The sequence below is a fragment of the Myotis myotis genome, unplaced genomic scaffold (genome assembly GCF_014108235.1).
Source record: "Myotis myotis isolate mMyoMyo1 unplaced genomic scaffold, mMyoMyo1.p scaffold_m19_p_2, whole genome shotgun sequence".
NCBI lineage: Eukaryota > Metazoa > Chordata > Mammalia > Chiroptera > Vespertilionidae > Myotis > Myotis myotis.
This window is the reverse complement of record NW_023416324.1, coordinates 126,182,041-126,197,381: the sequence shown is the minus strand read 5'-3', so window position 1 is coordinate 126,197,381 and position 15,341 is coordinate 126,182,041. Positions and strand designations below refer to the sequence as shown.

The 15,341-nt window shown below is 38.1% G+C and overlaps 1 pseudogene; it reads left to right on the top strand.

The window, feature by feature from the left end:
* The first annotated feature begins 252 nt into the window (after nucleotides 1-252).
* LOC118675668 lies at nucleotides 253-2,057 on the top strand (annotated as a pseudogene).
* The last annotated feature ends 13,284 nt before the right edge of the window (nucleotides 2,058-15,341 follow it).

Genomic DNA, 15,341 nt, shown 5'->3' with positions numbered 1-15,341 from the left:
ATGCTTGGCTGATGTTTCTTTATAGCATTTTGACTGTATTTATTACTAATCTCATTAGGGAAATGGAATTTGAATTGACCATATCTGATCATATCTTGGAGGAAAATTATATAACTTTTCAGCATATTAAGACAAATTATAATCTTCAATGGAACATGAAATAAAAGACAAATTCAACTATTAAGATAATGTGTACATCACCATCTGAAAGTTTTGCTTATTTCCTCAACCAATAACAAATGTGTTATCGCAATGTCTTTTCCTTCTCTCCAAGTTTCTGAGAAGCGATGCAACCAGAGTGCTATTTTTATCAAGCTGAGCCTTTTTACAGAAACTTTTCTCTATGTACTGACTTTAAAGTCCTAAGTGTAAATGTGGATGACTTTTTATATGACAGAACCTTTGTATATATTAAGATATCATCAGATTTATCTTTAATAAACTAGATAAATGCTGTTTTATTGACATAAATCACCAGAATATTTTTTGAATTATATGACAGTTTATAGAGTGTGGACAGGTGATTATCAAGTCAGAATAGGATATCTCTGACAAGCACACATAAAAATTACCAAAAAATAGTCAAGTTTATCCTATATAATAAAAGACTAATATGCAAATTGACCAAATGGCCAATTGCTATGATGTGCACTGACTACCAGGGGGTAGATGCTCAGTGCAGGAACTGCCCCCAGCCCACAGGCCCAACTGGCAGTGGCAGTGGGGCCTGCGAGTGGGCAGTCCCAGGCCAGCCAAGGTGGGTGCCAGTGCGGGCCCCCGACTGCACCACAGGTCACCCCACAGATCGGCCCTGATCGCTGGCCAGGCCTAAGGAGCCTACCCATGGACAAATCTTGTGCACTGGGCCTCTAGTTGCTTTATAATGCCTGATAGTTTAAGTAATCCATATCCATTAGAAAACAGAGCTAATAGAGTCAATTTTTATTTTTATTTTTATATGGTGTCTAAACATTTGGGTATCTCAGATCATTTAAAAATATTTTGCTTCTGAAAAAGCATCCAGGTCTTTTTGGCATTTGACCTTGAAAGTGCTCTAAAAAGTAAAAATTACTTTTCTGAGTGCTCAGTGTGCCTTTGTGTCTGGCAACTTCCCAGAGCCTAGATCCTTGGACTTTCCTCACAGAATGGCCCCCCCAAAAGTCAGTCTTCGCTCCCACTTCAAATGAAGAAAGAAACCAAAACTGCCTCCAGCTCCCAAGCTGGAGAAGAAGCCGACCCCTAAGGACATGCCAAAAGGAGAAAAAGAACAGCAAGAAGCGGTTGAACATATTGATGAAGTACAAAATGAAATAGACAGACTTAATGAACAAGGCAGTGAGGAGATTTTGAAAGTAGAACAGAAATATAACAAACTCTGCCAACCATTTTTTCAGAAGAGGTCAGAATTGATTGCCCAAATCCCAAATTTTGGGGTAACAACATTTGTCAACCATCCAGAAGTGTCTGCACTGCTTGGGGAAGAGGATGAAGAGGCACTGCATTATTTGACAAGAGTTGAAGTGACAGAATTTGAAGATATTAAATCAGGTTACAGAACAGATTTTACTGTTGATGAAAATCCTTACTTCGAATATAAAGTTCTCTCAAAAGAGTTTCATCTGAATGAGAGTGGTGATCCATCTTCAAAGTCTACTGAAATCAAATAGAAATCTGGAAAGGATCTGACAAAACGTTCAAGTCAAACACAGAATACAGCCAGCAGGAAGAGACAGCATAAGGAACCAGAAAGCTTCTTTACCTGGTTCACTGACCATTCTGATGCAGGTGCAGATGAGTTGGGAGAAGTCATCAAAGATGACATTTGGCCAAATCCATTACAGTACTACTTGGTTCCTGACATGGATGATGAGGAAGGGGAAGGGGAAGGAGAAGAAGGAGAAGGAGAAGGAGAAGGAGAAGGAGGAGAAGAAGGAGGAGAAGGAGAAGAAGAAGAAAGGTTGGAAGATATTGAAGAAGGGGATGAGGATGAAGGTGAAGAAGATGAAGATGATGATGAGGAGGAAGAAGGAGAGGAAGAAGAAGGAGAAGATGACTAAGGAACAGTGATGGATTCCAACCTTTTTTTAAATTTTCTCCAGTCCCTGGGAGCAAGTTACAGTCCTTTTTTATATTTTTATTTTTTCCCCCCTCTTGTACTCAGTCGCCCTGTTTTTGAGGACTCTTTTCTCTCCTTTACACCATGGTTCTCACCTTATTTGGGGGGGGGGGGGGGTATACCTTGAGCAGAATACAGTGGGAAAAGAATCTTTGCCCCTTTCTATTCCAAATTCATTTTTATCCCTTCCTGTCTCAAGAAAAATTTAATGGAATCAACACCACCATGCTCTGTGGGAAAAAAGAAAAACCTTCTGCTCCCTTAGCTCTGCTGGGAGCTGGAGGTGGCTAGGCCCCTGGGTAGTAGTGCATAGAATTCTAGCTTTCCCTCCTTTCTCTGTACATTGGGCTCAGAGATTACACTGTGTCTCTATGTGAATATGGACAGTTAGCATTTACCAACATGTGTCTGTCTACTTTCTCTTGTTTAAAAAAAGAGAAAAAAAAAACTTAAAAAAGGGGTGTTATAGAAGGTCAGCAAAGGATGGGTTCGAGATATTTGGGTGGGATAAGTGGGCATTTTACAGCATGGCTTCTCCTTTGGTATGTTTAATTGTGATGTTTAATGGACATCCTTGAAGTCTAAGATGACACTTTTTAAATAAAATTCTCTCCTAATCATGACTTGAGCCCTGCCGCTTAATGGGAGAATCAGCAGAACCTGTAGGATCTTATTCAGAATTGACATTTCTCTATTGTAATTTTGTCCTTATTTATTTTAAAATTTTATTTTTGTTTCACAGGAAAGGAAAGATGATGCTCAGTTTTAAACGTTAAAAGTATACAAGTTGCTTTGTTACAATAAAACTAAATGTGTACACACACACACACACACACACACACACACACACACACACAAATTTCCTTTTGTGAGAAGTCCTTGAAATTGCTGTGCTGATCCCAGGAAAATAACCTTTCATAAAGGTTTAAAAAGTTACTAAGTGCGTATGGAAAAGAAAAGCAAATTTCATAAAGCTCATTATATGTGGTAAGATTATTGATATAAAATATAATTACTAAGTTAGACCATATCTTGCCTATTCTTGGAGTATATTACTTTTCTTCCAATAGTCTTTTATAAAATTTATAGAAAATAATTCTTAAATATGAAATTCCTGCCCATGTGTAAAATTTCCAAATTGAACAGACCCTCATTCCTCAAACCATTATGTGTTTAACTTGAAATAAATTTTCCACCCAAAAATTATATGTGAAAAAGACAATAACACATACATGGAAGGAGAATAGAGGAATAAAAATGTATGTTTTCAGACAGGGAGAAGCGCGTTGGCATGAATAGAGGGGGAACATGCATATCAGAGTGATGGACCAAGAAAGAGGGAGCAGAGTGTCATAGGATTCAGAACAAAGTGAGTGGGTGCCATTGAGTGTAAGTGTGAAATCAATATTTAGGGGAAGTAGAGAGTAAAAATTAGCTAGAAAAATAAGGGGGACAAGAGACAGGAGTGCTACTATTAATTACAAATTTCAAGTCATCTTTTTAAGCCACATTCACCTAATTGCATAGAATTTATCCCTGGGCATGGGCTGACCTAAAAAATAAGATATTCTTTCTTTCCTCCCTTTTATTCTAGTGTTAAAATTGTATTCTTGTCAAAATGTCGAAGTTTCAATGTGATAGTACTATATAAATTTTAAACAGGTAATAAATATTAATCAATGTGATGCATTTTATACAACTATCATCTGGACATTTCAAAACATTTTGTAAACAGTTCTTACAAAGCACCTTTAATTAATATTGATGCCAGGGATGACCAGGCTAAATATTTATAGGGGTATCAGTGTGAAACATTTTATAGACATTAATTTGATATAATAAAGCACACAAGGCAATAAATATGTGAAAATAAATGACTTACCCAGGAGGGGCTTATCTGGCATTCACTCCATTTTATATTGTCATGGACTATGAACTCCTCCAAAGACTTTGGTTTCAAGAAGAGAAACTGACATGTTTAAATAAGAGTGAATGTTAAAAATAGATTATAAAGAGGAAGTGACTGACATTTCAGGAGGAATCTTTAAAAAGTCAAAGGAATTGCATGAATCAGACCTGAGGGAAACATTTTAAAGTGATCAAGATCTTTCTAGAAAGCATTAATAATTCCAAAAGAATGGATAGTTTCTCCCTCTGTACTTCTTTCCTTCTTTAAGTCCGAATTTTCAGATTATCAGTGAAGCATGTTGTCTTAGACCTCTCTCTCTCTCTCTCTCTCTCTCTCTCTCTCTCTCTCTCTCTCTCTCTCTCTCCATATATATATTTTTCCAAATTAACTGGTCATATTTTCCCCTCCTGAATATTCAGCTAAAATGTACTCCATGCTCTGTAAAAGAGTTATGCCAAGGCTTGAAAGTCAAAATAGAAAATTTCCTTAGTAGTAGTTTCTTTCTTCTGAAACATTATATAGCTTTTATGCTGGTATTGCTATTTTTAAAATAATCTACTTTAAGATTGGGAAGAATTTAGTATAGCCAGTCCCAAACTCACCAAACATTTGTGCATAAAAGTTTTTAATGCAAGTCAATTGTTGGAAACACATAAAGCATTTTTTTCAAAGGAAATATATTCTGCATATTGCTCCATCTCTCCAATCATACAGAATAAATCCTTTTAGTTAATAATCCCACTAAAACAGAATAAAACTATCCTTTACATTAAGCTTACTTACAATTTAAACATTAGTCTCTATGAAAAATCATCCCCAATACTTTTCAGCTTAAGACACAGCATTATGAATAATATTTCCCTTTTGCTTACTAATTTATCTTCTTTAGTATATCCTAGAAAAGGGAAGAGTGTCCTTGAAGCTCCTGAAATGCAGAGTGTATGGTCCACTTTCAGAAAATTTGAAGAAGGAAAAGGGATTTCTGTTAGCCAGTTTGGCCATGGATAGTGTGTATCTAGAATACAGTGATGATGAGATCTACATAGTATGTATATACTTCTTCTTTAGGAAGATACACATTTTCATTTCTTATATTGTTAGATGTGGTGAATTGTGGTCCATTATCAATGAGTATTTATGAGCTCATGTTGCATAGAAATAATTGGGTAATATAGGAAGAAAAGAAACCAAGAAAGAATTATATCTTATTCCTAAGAGTAGACACTATATAAAAGATGCATTTTAAAAAGAAACTTAATTAGGCTCTAGTTGGGTAGTTCAGTTGGTTTAGAACATAGTCTCAATATGCAAGGTTGTGGTTTTGATCTCCAATCAGGGCACATAGAGGAAGCAACCAATGAATGCATAAATAAGTGGAACAACACATTTCTCTCTCTCTCTCTCTCTGTCTGTCTCTCTCTCTCTCTCTCTCTCTTTCTCTAAAAATCAATTTTACAAAAGTATGTTTAATTGTAAGTTTCAAACAAGATATTTGGCAATATAAACTACAAAATCTCCAAGCAAGAGAGAATTACTTTCAACTGAGATGATCAGAGAATGTTTCATAGAGAAGGTGAAAGTGTAATTGATATTACTTAAGAAAACATAGAGTGTAAAATTTCATATTAATTTTAGATTTGAGTTTCAATATTAAAATGTTAGCCAAGAAAAAAGAAAAAAAGATTAAATAGAACTCAGTAGGAATAAAAGAAAAAAGTGTTTTACTTCTTTTTCTGTTGTTCTGTGAGTAACTCCTAAGAGAAAAGTAGTCTAGGATAATTAAATAGATTCAAAAAAGAGTTATCTAAACTTTAGCAAAAGTTAACATTCTGAATACAGAAACATGCTGAGTCAATATAACATGCTTTTTACTGTACCAATTAGTGGGACTTTTTAAAAATGAATGAGAATGGTTATTTAGTCCGTTTCCAGTAATGTATAATTGAAACAGAAAGATAAAAGTTCAAGTTATTCTTCAAATTTATTTAGTTATGAAATAGGCATATTTAAAAAATGTACTTGAAAACAGAGGTGGAAAAATTTAGAATATTAGGGAAAAAGTAAATAAACACACAAGTATGCACACATATACACACATCACAAGATATATAATATATATAATTTAATAAAATTTATTATTTATTTAAGTTATATGCTGCTCCATTTAAGTTAAAATCTACTTTGTTTCAGAAAGGATTAAAAATGACTTTCAAACTTATTTCTACTATTAAAAGCTTCACTTGTCTTGTTTTAATTTTATCATGAGGTTTTACTTATGTTACTATCTACATTACTACCTTTGAATGACTGTGATGGGGTAGACAATTAGACATGCACCGAATAGGAATGATAGACCAGATACAGAAGGTCACCCATGGCACAGAACCTAGGGTGCCTAGCAACAGACAATTGCAGGGTGGGACCTCCCTCCCAGGGGTGACTTTTCTCTCTTAGTATATCACTGGTCATGTAGTTTACCCCCTGACCTTTAATATCCTTGGCCATGTGGTTCAGACCCTCCCCTGATCTTTCTTCCTCTGGCATGTTGCCTGCCATGCAGTAGACCCCATTAAGGGAGGACTAAGCGGGGGGCAGAGAATAGTCTCATATGACTCCTATTTAAGACCTTGCACAGTTCTGACCAACATCAAATAATAAGCCTTGGGCCTGTTGACCACAGAGAAAGAGTTTTGGTCAAACTAGAGAAAATATCTAGGCCTCAGTTGCATTTCAGCTTCCGGCCCAGAAAAACAGCAAACCAGACAAAATGATACTATTGGTGACATTACGATCAGCTTTAATAGCTAATGACTCCCTACCCTGTTACCAAGCAATCATGACCCTAAAGGAACACACCTGGAAAGCTGATGAACATTCTATTAAGAGCCTCACCTGAGAACTTCAAGACAAAAGAGACAGTGAGTGCTCACTCTCTCTAGACTCTAGGCAGGGGTGGGCAAACTTTTTGACTCGAGGGCCACAATGGGTTCTTAAACTGGACTGGAGGGCCGGAATAAAAGCATGGATGGAGTGTTTGTGTGAGCTAATATAAATTCAAAGTAAACATCATTACATAAAAGGGTACGGTCTTTTTTTTTTTTAGTTTTATTCATTTCAAACGGGCCGGATCCGGCCGGTGGGCCATAGTTTGCCCACGGCTGCTCTAGAGCATGCCTGTGCTTTCCCTCCCCCTTCTCTCCCCGGGCATGCTCTTTCTGGAGCACACAGCCCTTTGCCACATCTTCTTCCCACAGGCCTGTTCTCTTTGCCTTTCTTTTTCCTAAGCTCCAAGGGCCCTTCTGTTGCCTTTTGTTTCCTGATTTATTTAAAATGGTTTCAGAGTTTTTACCCAATGACTGGATCTGTATTAGGATCCACTGAGTTCCAATATTACAAGTGCTAATTTAAACTTAAGCTAAAAACATATTTGTGCTACTTCAAAGGATACAGTATAAATGCCCTCCTAGCACATCTGTATCCAAGGATTCAAATTCTTGGCTTTGTTCATCTTGTCAGGGTTTAATTCACAGATGTAAGTCTCTCCACATGGGTATAGGGCAGCCCTGGGAACTCCAAACTTTATTAGGTTTTGCAGCTTTTAGTACCAGGGAAGATATATATAGATTATAATCCAAGGAAGGACTCTAATTGGAAGGATATTTGAACCATACTGATGGCCAAGATAATGAAGCTCCTTGAATGCCCAGGCAGCGTTAAGTATGCTTTACTAAAGCATTGAAATCAGGGCTTTCAGCATGCCTTAAGCACATGGGCGTCAAAAGTTGTCAAATCAAGGAACAATGATTATTCATAAAATTGGATTCAGGGTAAACAAAATACCCATGTACTGTCCAATTTCATAATTTTTATAAACAAAAAATAAGAGGCTCAGTGATTAATTAAATTCTTTATTGCTGCAGAATGGAAGTGCTCTCTACTTTAAATTTAAAGTCTTCACTTCCCACAATCTACATGTTCTACTGAGGTTTCAAAGTCTTCCTCACTGATATATGTTTAGAGTTCCTGCTTGTAATATTTTCCCTCTCTCATTTCCTTCTCAATATTTGCAGAAAAAATGTATTATTCAAGCACATAGTGTAAGGATGGGGGTATAGTATTGAGACAAAGATAATGGAAGATTCTACACTTCTACACAGCCTTTCAAAGGCCTATTTGGGAGAATTTTGATTTTTCCTATTTGTGTTATCATTCAGGATAATGGTCCACGACACGCAAGACATTACATGCTTGTCAATTATTCAGTATCTGGAAAGGCAAAAGTAAAGTGACTGTCAATGGATTAGTAATTTCAATTATGTACTAATACCTTAGTTTTAACCCAGAGGAGAAGACACAGCTCCTGCCTCTTCAGCTATTTCCACTTGTGAAGTTGATGGCTAGTGATTGGGATACAGACAGAATCTTACTCAACTGCCTCAAGATTCTCTTGAAGCTATCTAGACTTTGGAGAAAGTCCCCAATACATCTCTGTGACTATTCTGGCTTGTAGGAATTACAGCAGGAAGATGACCTGTGCTCTAACTCATTTTCAGGAACTTGAACAAGTGCCTCTCATTGGTGGAATCTAATTTGAATTCACAACTCTAGTTTCAAGAAAATCTGAGGTTTACAATATGTCGCTTCCCAGATTTTGTAATACTGAAAGCCTGCTAGGGTTGGATGTCAAGTACTAATAAAAAATAATATACAATACAATTATATACACGTGTTCATGTATATAAAGATACATTATATATACACACACACATGCAGTAAATTTCCAAAACTGTTGGGAGATCATTGTAATGAATGAAATTGAGGTACCTTAATATTTTATTATTTTTGTGTAAGATTTCAGGACATATAATAGTTTTTATTTGATGTATTCTTATGAAATAAAATATGTAGCCAAGCCTTCTCTATTGTTGCTTCCATGAGTATACTTAAGAAATAAAATGGCATAATGAAGCTGGTCATCAATGTATGGCACTGTAATTGAGATTGGGATAAAATGACAGCAATTTTTGAATCAGTACTTTAAAAAAATCAGTAAGTTTTCCTTGTGGAAGTGATCTATATATTCTGTATCTTAGTACTTTTTTATCTGGGCTTACATAAAAAGGTATAGTAATTATTTCTCAAGATTTTATTCTGATTCTCTAGTGTAAAATACATTCCTGATTGTTTTCATCACTTTTTTTAAAGAGATTTTAGCAGAAGAGAGAAAGAATATTTTGAAATTGATGGGCTGGCTATTATATCTCCTTCATACACATAGGCATTCTTGACAAGATGTATACTGTTTATGTGTGCTTTTACAATTTATCCATAAGATTAAGTTTAGAAAGAAGAAGAAAAATAGATTATTATTTAATCAGAGAATCAAAGGTTTCATTAATGTATAGCAATCAATGTCTTCACTGGCATGCCAGGGTTAAAATTGTTTTAAAGGTTTCAACCTAGTTATTCAAGCTGTCTCATTCTCTGTCTAATTCAGTGTGACAGTTTAAAGAATCCTGCTTTGAAGTACAGTTATTTGACATTGATATATTTTTTTTTAAAATATATTTTTATTGATTTTTTACAGAGAGGAAGGGAGAGAGATAGAGAGCTAGAAACATCGATGAGAGAGAAACATCGATCAGCTGCCTCCTGCACATCTCCTACTGGGGATGTGCCCGCAACCCAGGTACATGCCCTTGACCGGAATCGAACCTGGGACCTTTCAGTCCGCAGGCCGACGCTCTATCCACTGAGCCAAACCGGTTTCGGCGATATTTTATTTTTATATGGTTATTATTTTCAGTATAACTGTATTGATGAATGTTTAATCCCATATGCATGAGACTTTACATCTCCTAAGATGTCTTACCCATCTTTTTTCAGTTGAGATACCCAAGGAGTTAATTGTTGGTAAGCACACAATCTTCTGTGTGGGTGAATTAAATACAAGCATAGAAAGAAGATCATAAAAATTCTAGAAAAAGGTATAAGTACATTAATGCACATGAATTGTTATTTAAAAGCATTAAATTAACACACTTTAACCAAACTTCTGTGGTAGAAAAGTTTTCTAATGAAAACACAAATGGTTTTAATAACAGACATGAATTTTTGAACACTTGCAGTGTTTCTATTAATCATCAGTCTTTTAATAATGATAGCTTCCTTGGCACCTCACATAGAAATATTCTGTGTGGTAAGAAATACACGCTATAAAGGAAATGTCTTGAAACTAGTTAGAATTAATTTTCTGAGATTTAATGCTTTTCAGAGTAATACTTTTGATTTGCATGATGTCTTTCTTAACATGTCAAATGATTTAAAGACTATTAACTCATCTATTTTGATCATACATGGAATCTGTTGCAGTCTAGAATATGAGATAATTTCCCCTTGATAAAATGTGTGTGTGTGTGTGTGTAGGCTCTGCTTGGTAGTATCAGCTGTTAGGGTTCAGGTGAGAGATGAGGAAATGACTAGAAAGATCACAAAATGAAAGCAACTTTGCACACAGGGGACATGAAAATCTATGGGTCCTCCATTTCCCAAGCTAGTTAATTATGAGACAAATTCTCTGGTTGTAACATATCAAAAAGAATTTTTAACCTGAAGAAAAGTTTCCTAAGCTATAGAAAAGAGCCACTTACACCAGATTTTTTTTTTTTTTTTTTTACATTTTACTTTAATGCTAGTTGCTCCTTTCCATCATGAATAATCTTTTAGCTTCATTCTCCTTATATTACAGACAAGGAAAAGTCAGTATGAAAGATAGCAGTGGGATATTATCACAGATGGATAGCCTAAAGGAGAATTTCATAAAATATATATCTAGACTAGCTTTGGTACTTTCAATAATAGAACTCATACTGGGTGCACAAGGTTTGCAGCAATTCAGGTCCACATTTAAATTTCCATTCTCTATTTTTTTTCCAAATTGCTCCTGTTTACTGATTAGGTAAGTGTGCCTTTTATTATTCATTGATCAACCCCAGAAATTATAAAAAAATGTTTTGTCTTTTAAACTATTTTGTATATTTTAGAATTCTTTGATCCGCATTGAAGTTTGATTTGTTCTGGGATGATTATCTTATGATTTGAAATAATTGAGTAATTGCCTCACATATTTAAAAATTACTGACTTTTCAAATTTTCTCAATGAAATGAATGTCAGATATAAACTTAGGAATTTTTCATTATTCATAAATCCAAGATGTTTATCCATATATTTGAAGTTCTGCAATAATTATCAAAATGTGAAAGCTCAGGAATAAAGTAGAAAATAAGACTATCACAATGAGATTTACTTGAACTTTAGCAATTGATAGAGAAATTAATCTCTTTCAACTAAATACTTAGAAAATTAAGGTTCTACATATATTACTAAGAAACATTTAATTCTGGTTTACTTTAATTAATTATATTTTGCATAGCTTCTTTCTTCTTTGCTTTTTTTCCTTCAACCATTAATCCATTTGACCAAAGAGTCATGGACCCTTCTAATATATATATTTTTTATACATTAAGGAAATCATCTATTGTCTAGTAATTTTCAGGAATTTGTGCTAGGTTCTAGGAATAAAAGGGTAAGCAAAAACAGGTCCTTACTTTTGTGTATATTTCTGTGGTGAGGGAGAAGCCACAAATAATTACTCTATGGAAAATAAAACAGAATGGGATTAGCAGTGCATGAGAACACCCTTGTGAGAAGTCTATAGAGGAGAACCACCTTGCCCACCCATTGTGTGTCTGCCTTTCTGGCATAATTATGAATAGTGCCCTTACACTCTCAAAGATGTTTTATCCTATATAATAAAAGGCTAATATGCAAATTGTCCACACGGGCAGGAGTTTGATTGACCAGGAGTTAGACATTCACTGGCCAACAGGGGGCGGCATGGAACATGGCGATGAGGCCCTGGCAGCAGGAAGCAGAGGAGGCACTGCTGGCTCTGATGGGCCCCAATGAGAGCGGGACCATGGTGGGATGATGAAGCAGGTGAGCGGGTGGTGCCAGGCCAAGGCAGGTGAGAGCGGAGGCCCCAACCACCCCACTGGTCGCCCCACAGAATGGACCTGATAGCCAGCCTGGCCTAGGGACTCTGCTGGTGCATGAATTTCATGCACTGGACCTCTAGTATTAAATAATAGGTCCAATAATATGACCATAGCACAAAACAGATTTTTACAAATGATAAATATTTGGATTGTTTTGATGATTTTCCAGTGATGAAATAGAAAATTAAAGGGAGAAATGCACAGCTTCATGGGACAGGCTGAGCTTTACTTTGGAGTGACACAGATCACAGATATGTGACAGCTCACCACTAGATCTGTGATCTTAAAAATCAACCTAATTCTCTAAGCCTCAGAGTCATGATCATGTGAATTCTAATAGCATCCCTAAGAATTAAAAGAGATGGTGTTCTTGAAAGGCCTGAAAGAATGAACTTAAAATGTGTTAAGTCAGGGTTAATGGATCTGCCATAGGAGAAAGTTCTCTCACTCGCTGGCTTTTTAGAATAAGGGAACTCTCACAAGGTCCTTAAACATGGATAAAATTGGGGAGGAATTTTTGGTATTTTTAGCATGCCCATGCAAGACTATTTTGAATTAATCAAAAGATAGCACAGACAAGTTCATTTTCAAACATGGAAAGAGAACTAGAGGACTGACATGGTTACCCCTTAAAGCATAATGTCTCTCCTTCACCTAGGAAAGTTGCATTGACTAACTGTGTTTATATTACAATCTCTAGCTTGAAATTCAAGGGAGAAGTTAAGCAATAGTTTACTATAGTAAAGAATATCTTATCCAATACCTCAGAAATGGTAAAAGGAAGCTAAAATAAATATTATGTGTATGGAACAGACAAATGCCAGCTTAAACTGTCCAACTATTTTGGCATTCTTTATAACATGTCTCTAAAGCAATAATTTGATGTGACATGATGGATACCTTTAATGAAATGTGTATCTGTATAGGGACTGTGGTTTGAAGAACCACCTGAGTTTACTGCAGGAGGATAATCTAACACAATGTGGAACACATGCTGAGCAGGTCTTACAAATGCAGGTCTTTAGCACAGTCACACTATAATGCTCAATGATTTATTTGATGTTTTCAGTAGTGTCCCATGTGATTTACATACATTTAAAAAATTAACATCTATGTAATAAAGAGGTAATATGCAAATTGGTTCTAACAGCATCACAGTAACGACCAATTTGCATATTAACAGGCCAGCAGGAGGCTGCATGCGCAGCAGGGGGGGTTTTTGTGCCCGGGCACCTGCAGAGGCAGGAGTCAGGCCTGGGTCTCGGGTGCCTGCAGTGGCGGGAGTCAGGCCTGAGTCCCAGGCACCCGCAGAGGCAGGAGTCAGGCTTGGGTCCCAGGCACCTGCAGAGGCGGGAGTCAGGCCTGTGTCCCAGGCACCCACAGCATGGTGGCAGTCAGTCAGTCAGACCTGGGTCCATCACCAGTTAGACGGCATCTCAGGGTGAGGACCATCACCTCAGCCAGAACTCAAGATAGTTTTCTGGTCTGGCCTGGCCTGGCCTCCCCTCAGAGGCAGCCCCTTTCCTCCATGTACACTGCAGGGGACAGACAGGGATGCCTAAGAGGCTGGGGTCATGGTGCCCTATCCGTACCCTACTCCCCTGGCTTCCTTCACCTGTGGCCCCCACAGAAGGGTAGGTATGAGAGCCCTTCCCCTGTACCTCTCACCACTGTCTCTGGCCATCCCTCAGCACACAGGCATATTGGCTTTCAAACTTTCCCTACTCACTTCCTCTCACCCCCTTCTAGGGCCTCTGCTCTGGATGGGGCCTTTGGAATCCAGGGCTCTGGGGTTTTACAACAGAGCTGGGGCGGGAAAGGGTAAACAGCACCAAAGATGGCTGACATGGCCACCCACCTCTGCCTCAGCTTGACCAATTAGTTCAGCCTCAGAACGTGGCAGAGGGGGTCCGTACTTCTCTAGCAACGGCTGTAGCACCTCAGCTCCAGTACCCAGCTCCTCTCCCCCTTGGCCCTCCCCACAGCTGGTGCTTGCTGCAGCTCCGTGTGCCTTACTTAACCACCCCTTCCTTCCCTGTTCCTACAAAGGAGGCTGCATCTTTGTATGTTATATTCATATAAACTTTGTAACATTTGGGGGAAACAAAAAACACAAAATGATGACCAAGAGAATGCTGCAGTCAATGTCCGGAGTCTGGCTCAGGACAACAGAGAGAAGGGAGAATTCCATAAGTTGGTTGATGCCAAGATATTTCTGAGTGACTGTCTGGCCTGTGACAGTTGTGTGACCACAGAGAAAGGAGTCCAAGTTTCTCAGAAGAACACCAAGCACTTCTTCTGTGTTCTGAACCGTTGCTTTGGTTTTCAGAATTCCCTGCTCCCCATCTGTTGGCTCCCTCCCTCTGAGGGGCACTGTCATCGTCACATGGGTGCAACTGGAATATTGTATCTCAAGACGATTGCCCCAATGTACGTATCCTTTTATCCTACTATGAAAAAATCTCAAAGAATAAGAATGGAGACAGACTACTGTCCTTTAGGCTTAAAAAAACCCCGGAAGTGTCCTGCGAAGAGCTGAGACTTGGTTCTGTCTAGGTACCTCAGAGAAATTGGATGAGGAAATGGTCTGGTTTGGCCCTGACTTTACCCACTTATGTTACTCTTGAAGGTGTCTTTGCCACAATGCGAATAAACAGCCACCTTTTGGAATAGGGGTTCATACGAAAGTCTGCATTCCCAACTTTTCTTGAAATAGATTTATGTTCTGCAGCTGTGGCCACCGTCCTGAGACCAGGTCCTGTCACTGGGAATCAGGGGGCACTGGAGTGGAAGCCCCCCTCACCCCATGCCCTTTTACATTCCAGGATTGAGCTGAACTCACTTTGGGGGATGCCTGGCAAGGGTGACAGGTGTTAGAGAGAAGGACAGAGAATGGAGAGGCGGACACCCTGCTTGGTACCTACCTAGGTGGGGTCAGGCAGATGAAGGCCAGCCAGCCCTCCCCACAATTGGGTGAGATAGGGTCCTCTGTGTCCACCTCTCACCCCATGGGCCCGGCTACTCCCCTCAGCTCTGGGCAGCCCTCTACGTTTCATGACAGCACACTCTGCCCTCACATGCTTCTCTCCCTAAATGAGAAGGAAGAGAGCAGTTGGTCCACAGACAACTACACAGAAAGATAGGGTTCACAGCTGGCGAGTGCAGTGGTGGTGCCTGGAGCCTCTCCTGCCCCTGTGGCAGCGCTAAAGTAGCAGTGAGCCAAGTGGTAAGGAGCAGCGAGCAGGCAGGTGGTAAGGA